This window comes from Mixophyes fleayi, unplaced genomic scaffold (genome assembly GCF_038048845.1).
Source record: "Mixophyes fleayi isolate aMixFle1 unplaced genomic scaffold, aMixFle1.hap1 Scaffold_34, whole genome shotgun sequence".
In the NCBI taxonomy this organism is placed as follows: domain Eukaryota; kingdom Metazoa; phylum Chordata; class Amphibia; order Anura; family Limnodynastidae; genus Mixophyes; species Mixophyes fleayi.
The window spans coordinates 216,647-224,178 of NW_027447404.1; the positions used below are offsets into that span (position 1 = coordinate 216,647).

The window sequence follows — 7,532 nt, forward strand, 5'->3', positions numbered from 1 at the left end:
AGTAAATAAACTGTGGTAAGTGGATCGTTCCCAATGACTTACTTAAATAAACATCCTAATTGAATTAAACCATTGTTATATTTTCTGATGTATGAATAACTACCTGGTGTTTAAAAGCAGGTGTTGGACAAACCTCATTCTTGTTTGATGATTAATCTCACAAAGCATGGCAAGCTCAGTTTATAATTATGATGTTATTTGTGCGTATGGATAACCTACTTCTTTTGATGTCTGCTACTGAGCTGTTGTCATATATAGCATAACCTTTTACTCATTACTACTCATGTGTTGGAGAAAGGCTACGCACATGGTGACTTTTCACATTCCAGGAAACTGAGCACGTTTACAGTGACATATACAGTACATTCCCCTGTGCTAGGCACATTTAAGCAGATAAAATGCTTGAGGCTGGTGTCCCTTCTCATCTATTGTACAGAATGCCTCTAAAATGACTGTTGGGTTAAATAATACCACTTCAGTAGCCAGTTGACTATCTGATTTATCAGATTCTGACAGGTTTTCAGCAGGTTGGGCAAATATTTATTTCAAAGTACAGGAAAACATCATATAGTAACATATAAATAAATAACCTATGTCACTTCTAAATCTTAAATGAAGTTAGTGTCTTGACAGTCAGGGGTGTCTCTGCTTTGAGTCAATTTGATCTTTTATTCACATTTATAAAAAAAAAACCCTTATAGATCTTGTTAACCCAAGGCTCCGGACCCAGCCCATCATGATACTATTAAGACCTTCTCCCACTATCAGTAAGTCAGATCACTTTCATTTAGTGACTGCAGAAAGAATTTCACAGTGAATGATCTATGATTAATGTGTTTATCTACTCAGGCAATAAGAGTGCTCTGACTGACTGCCAGATTAAGTAAAGTCTAACCCTAGTTAACTATCTCTGTAAGGATTTCTTAATTAAAGAAAAAAAGAACTGACTAGGAAATTGGGACCTTAGGTGCTCTGTAGGCTTCGAACACTGGTCATTAGCCTCACATTCCAGATGGCAGAACACAGAAGGGTGGACAAAGAGAAGACATGTCCACATTACAATGTTACACCGCAATCCGTGATAAACTCTGTATTACATAATCGCACTGCCATGACGAAATCTGTGGAATGCAGAGGAGCCAATCACAGTCTAGCTCATATTTTCTCTTCCACTTTGTCTACGTTTGTTTGAATAGGGCAAAAAGAAGTGTGAGGAAGAATCATTTGCAATGTGGGGTGGCAGGAGAAGTCCTACGCTAGCACTTGCTCCTGGGTCTAACTTAACTGTCATCTGAAGAGACAAATTAATCCTATCCCCTGAAACGTACACGGAAGGTTCTACTGACTCCAGAAGGCTGAGCACAGACAGCTTTTGTGGCTTTCAAATACAGGACACAAATTTGAAGAAACTAATAACTAACATATCCATTTAGCTACAATTCCCCACTTGTGATTATGTATATAGTTTTTAATTAATAAACACAATAATATATTTTTAGTATAAGGGTGATACAGTACTCGTACACTTGGGTTTTAATTTGTTCACAAACTTTTTTCAAATGCTGAAATGACCATTAAAGAATGATAACACTTCCATGTGAACAAAATATGTTAGGAAAATTATACATGACTCGGTGTAATGGTGTATGTAGATATATACAATAAATTGTCTAATTAATGTTATAAGATGTAGTTAATTATATATTAGAAAAGTGAATTATTGAGTACACTTTAATTATAATGTAATTATGTGAGGTTATGATATAGTTAGGCAGTGTATGACTATGCTACAGGATAATTACACTGTTTCAGAATGCTCACGGTTCATTTGGGCTCTAGAAATCCTGCGTTTGCCCCTGCCAGCCTACAATCCTTCAAACGCTCCCTCAAAACTCACCTATTCTACCCTCTCGACCATCTCATCCACCCCAATCGCCATTTTCTCCCACTTGCTCCTACTATCCCTCCCTCTAGAGTGCAAGCTCTTGTGGGCAAGTTCCACTCTCCCTGTTGTCTCACGTCTGTCTGCCGTCAGTCTTCCTTACATGTCCTGGTCATGTCGTACGCTACATTCTGTGCGAGTCACTACAGGTTTGTGCTACGTAGGTGTAACTTGTCATATTCTTGTGATTTTGCCCACTGTATTAGTTATGTCGTATCTGTATGCTCGCCCGCGCTACAGAGTCTCTGGCGTCTTACGAATAAATATCTGGACATCGTAACATAACGTTGTAGCAAAGTCTCAAAGTTTTCGCAGATCTGTAATATTTAATGACAATGATGTAGTTTGTTACATAAGAGGCTGGCGCTAGTTTCGCCCCCTTACCTTGAAACGAAGGCCGTTTGCCGGGCTTGTCGTGCCAACATTGCTGCATTAGTTTGATCATGTCCTCGCACTGCTGGGGTCTGGATCGAGGAATGTGAGCCAGGTCTGGTCGCAGACCGCCGCCTACTTTCACCATGATATGCAGAATGTTTTTCTCCTCTAAAATAAAAGCGTTCGGAAAAAAAATAAAATAAAATCAGTTAAAAAAAATAAAAATACCATAAACCACTTTCTTCGATCGTGTACGCTTTACATTCTTGCGCCCACGCACCGCACTTAAAACATCACACTAACCACAAACACAGCTCACAAGCATTAAGCTGTATGTGCCTCAGCTTGCCCGGCATGTAACAATTCACCGGAAACTGACAACAATGTGAGATCCTGATCAGCAGGACTTGGGGAAAGAGAGTCTTGGAAGCTCCCTTTAATAGAGAGGGAGGGGAAGAGCGGCTTGGGGGGTATAGTAGTAAAAAAAAAAAAATATATATATCTTAAGCCCGAGGTCCAACTAATATGAAAAAAATCGATCTCAAAAAATAATATTTAAAACAGTGTTTCTCAACTCCAGTCCTCAGTACCCACTAACAGTGCAGGATTGCCAGGTGACCAGTGAAATAATTATACCACCTGCTACACTGTGTCAGTCAGTAATGACTACACCTGCGCCCCAGCAAGGAGATATGGAAAACATGTACTGCTAGGGGGTCCCGAGGACTGGATTTGAGAAACACTGATTTAAAAGGACACAATAGCCTTTTTTATTTTGGCTTTGTATTTATTGAAAGTAAATATTGAGATAGATGTACGTAAATATTGTTGCGAAACATTAACTACTAGAAGTTACTGTAGATAGGATGAAGGGATTCTGGGACTGACCGTCCCCGTCAGTCTTATATTCCCTTACAAGGCACAACTAAAGAGGTTTGCAGTGGCTTTGACGTTATATATTTTCTCATGCTGGTGAGCGCACAGATAAAATGCCGCAGCCACACTGGAAGTCATTAACATATACGTACGACCTTCGCAAATCTCTCTCTTAAAGCAACTTTCACTTTTGCTCTCGCGATCTAACAGTATACAAGTGTTACCAGTTAGAGCAGGCAAACGTGAAGTCTTGCGCTACAAAAACCACTTAATGTAACTCAGTGGCGGATCCAGGGGGCTTGCTGCCGGCGGCTGCACAATATGTGCAGGTCCGCTCGGCAGTGACAGTGTGCTGCCCGGCTGCTCTGATTGGGTTTAAAACACAATCAGAGCAGCCGGGCAGCACATTGTCACTGCCGAGCAAACCTGCACATATTGTGCAGCCGCCGGCAGCCTTGAAGTCAAAAAGGGGGCGTGGCCTAAATAGCCCCACCCCACCCCCCAAATCGCCCCGGGTAGGATACTTTTCTAGATCCGCCCCTGATGTAACTATAGACACTGACAACCGAAACATAACTTTGACGGCAGGAGATGTAGCTGGGGAGGCAGCATTTTGTAAGCTGAACCAATATCATCATCATCATCCTTTATTTATATAGCGCCAGCAAATTCCGTAGCGCTTCACAATTGGGATAATGGAGCCAATCAATTTACTAGAAACTATTGACATGACCAAGTTCAGCTCACAATATAACCGCCTCCGATGTTTATAGACGAAGGTCACATCTTCAACCAATTTTGTTGGTCTTCAACAGGCATCAAGACAGTTTGTACTAATAAAAAGGAAAGCCATAGCCAACTTATAAAAAAAAAAAAAGGTTACCTGCAAAAGGTTTCTGCTGTGTAAGGAGTCCCCAAATGACGACTGCAAAACTAGAAAGAGGATGGGAAGAAAGGAACAATATTAGACTATACAATAGACAACCCAAAAGGCACTAAGTAACTAACGAAACATGTCCATAGAATATATTTTGAAAATTACAGTCATTTTCCAGGAGCATGTGGTTGGGCCAAGTATTTAATATAGTCTGCACCACCAAAACACATTAAGTGAAAAATGCAGAGTAAGAATCTTAGATGTGTCAGTAGGATTAGATACGGCTACACTTCAGTTACAAAATCACGGTAAGAATTTAATGGAGGGTCCCCAAAATGCAGGAAAGCCTCGAGATAGATTGCTAGCTCTTCTCACCTGTAAACGTCATGCTTGGTGTCGAAGTTCCTGTTCTTCTCCTTGAAGCGCTCTGGTGGGAGGTAGGCAATGGTTCCACAGATCCCATCCAAACTCAGCTCATGGGAATTAGACAACCCGTTCCACTTTGCCAGTCCAAAATCTGAGATCTAAAACAAACAATCAGAATTGTGATTAATACTTGAACAGAGATTCCGGTGTTCTTCACATAAACCTTGAGACACGAGAGATCTCTTGTATTCGTGGGTAATGATGAGAGAACTGGTCACTGCTTAACTAGCAAAGCTAATGGCTCTAAATACACCATTAATCACCAGGTATTACTGATTGTTAGTGCAAATAGGCACAAATAAAGACTCCATTAGGATCAGCAAATAAGAAAATTGCTTGAATCTTCATCAGAGACTCTGTACAACCAGTTACAAGTAGTACTGCCCTGTAAGCTCTTTGGTGTCCTGTCTACTTGATTAACACACATGTCTAAGTATGTAAAAATGTAAAGAAAGGGAGGAAGAAGAAAGAAAGAAAGAAGAAGAGAAAAAAAAAAAGTAGTTTAGAGAAATTTTTCCGATATCGGAGCTCATGTTTGTCAAGTAAACCAAGGCTGGACTTCATGCCTAAAAATGATTATGTCCAAACTTCATTGCTTAACATTGAGAAAAATAGCAGTAAATTTGCATGACATTTTACATGGGCAACTTTATAGCCACCCCCATGAACACTGCAGATGGCTTTCCCCAGTATATTGGATTCCAGGTACCCGAAGACTAGGGGGCAGATTTATCAAACATTCTAAAAAGGAAAAAGTAGAGATGTTGCCGTTGGCAACCATTCAGATTCTAGCTATCAGTGGTCAGCAGTTACCTGCAGCGCTGGATGGCGGTTATAAGATGACCATGAACTGGTTTCCTGCAGTAAACTATACGATACTCAGGGTAGGGCTGGAGAAAGTAGATTTTTTATTTTTTTTAGAAACGTGGAAAGTACCTTTACAATAAGCGATGGGGAAGTTCAGGTGTGAGCGGGAGGCTTCATACTACACCTAGCAGTGTTCACTAACCCCCCCCCCCCCCAATAGTCAAGGTGTTATACTGGCAATACTTAGCCTGTACCAGCTCTGACTGCTATGAGAACTGGTTTGTGTAGGTCACTGTATAATGTAAGTAGCAGACAACATACAGGGTGCCCGGAAAAAAAAAAAGGAAACTTGTGAGAAAATGTTGATTCTAAAACCTGCACACGGCGCCGACAGGTATGAAGGATACAGAGGCCGCCGAGGATACCAGGACCGGTTACACAGTGCGGGGGACTTGCAGGAGCAGGTTTTATCAGAAAAGGAAGAACATTGTTTCGAGTTCCAAGACAAACTATTTGTGACCTCGCCAAGTCATGTCTGCATGTGGCTTAACAACGCAAACACTGACTGTTTCAAGCACAGAAGACCGGCTGGGCCGTGACCTGTCTGTATTGCGCAATTTTGAATCCTGCTTGCATGACCATGCGCAGGGATTTGAGTAATATGACTACTAGCAAAACAAAAACAAATTCTTCCAACAGACACGAAATATATATATATATATATATATATATATATAACATTTATTTGTTTATATGTAAAAGTTTCCATCGATTGACCGAACTTGAGGTTCTTAGCATCGTTTTACATTTGCCAAGGATCTAGCCTGAGCCGCTATTCTCTGTTATTTCAAACAAAGCGGCTGTACTGCAGTACCCCACAATGGAATAACAGACAGGAAGTCTACTGTGCATAGGATAATATCTTCCCCCAACTCATACAATTTTATTTAAAAAGTACCTTTAGCTCTGATCATCTCTTACAGCCAACATTTGTGAATGTTTTTAGTAACTTTTGTACACTACTACTAATGTTCCTGTCCTTGAAGGACAGTCAAGCCTAAAAATACCATTTTTTTTTTGCATGTTCTTTTGGGGAGACCGTTCAAATGTGAGAACGAAAATGGGCCATTTTTTACCGTCATTTCACCTCAGAAAAACATGCTATTTTGGACAGATTCTCAAATCTAGTGCAAGTGTCAATTTATCGCACATTTTTACCACAGATATTTTTTTTTTTTCTTCTATACTTTTGAAAACATGGCTCCAAGTGTTGTCAGACTGATGCATCATCCGGGTCAGGTGACCTCTGGGAATAAAGACATGTCAGAGTCTAATAATAGATAAAAATTGCATTGCCACCAGCTCATCTCTCTGGCATCAAAGACTTGGCTTTTTAAAAGGGGTCACAGCAATCTTTGTCACTCATTTCATTAGAATACGAACGCCCCCTGTACAATACTATTCTAGATCCGCCCCTGCCTCAACTGGATTGGGGAGATTGCTGCACTCATTTTGTTCCCTAATTGTGATGTTAAATACTTCCGTGTCAAGCCAAAAGTATTATAGGAGTGATACCTTTTATTGGCTAACCAAAATAAATTTTTGTATATGCTAGCTTTCAGAGCACAGAGGCCCAGCAATAATCATTTTTGAGTCCTATATTTTTGTTCTTTGTCCTTCTTTAAATCAGAGTGTTTCACAAAACTTTTTGGTTGTAGCAGGATTATACTACCTGATATATTGGGGGATATTTAATTAATGGCAAAATGCCATGGGAGCTTTACAATTGGGAACAAACACAATAATAAACCAACTGGTTAAAACAGACAGGTAAGAAGGCCCTTCTCATAAGCTTAAAATCTATAGGTTAATGGAAGTCAGATCATCATCATCATCATCACAGACTATTAATTCATCACCGTTGGAATCCGCCATTAGAGAAGTGTCAGTACTTGGATGTATTTGCTGGTAAAGGCCTTCCTCGTGGAAGATGTAGTTCATTTTGATGAACATCATATTTTTCACATTTTTAGGAAGCAGCCTCCTACGTCGATCACTGACAAGGTTCCCGACTGTGCTGAATACTCTTTCTGAGTACACACTGGAGGGTGGGCAGCTTAGGTATTGCAAAGCTAGTTTGTACATGGGTTTCCAAATGGCTTGTTTTTCCGCCCAGTATGGAAAGGGACTGTCTGACATTTCCATATCAATTAACTCTTAAAAATAATC

At 40.2% G+C, this 7,532-nt stretch overlaps 1 long non-coding RNA gene across 1 annotated transcript; it reads right to left on the reverse strand.

Annotated features, from left to right (window-relative positions):
* Positions 1–2,343: 2,343 nt before the first annotated feature.
* LOC142131226 (uncharacterized) lies at positions 2,344–4,626 on the reverse strand. The gene is made up of 3 exons (XR_012686359.1): positions 4,446–4,626; positions 4,077–4,126; positions 2,344–2,485 (listed from the first exon to the last, which is right to left on the reverse strand). It is a non-coding gene; the product is annotated as an uncharacterized LOC142131226 (long non-coding RNA).
* Between the last annotated feature and the right edge of the window lie 2,906 nt (positions 4,627–7,532).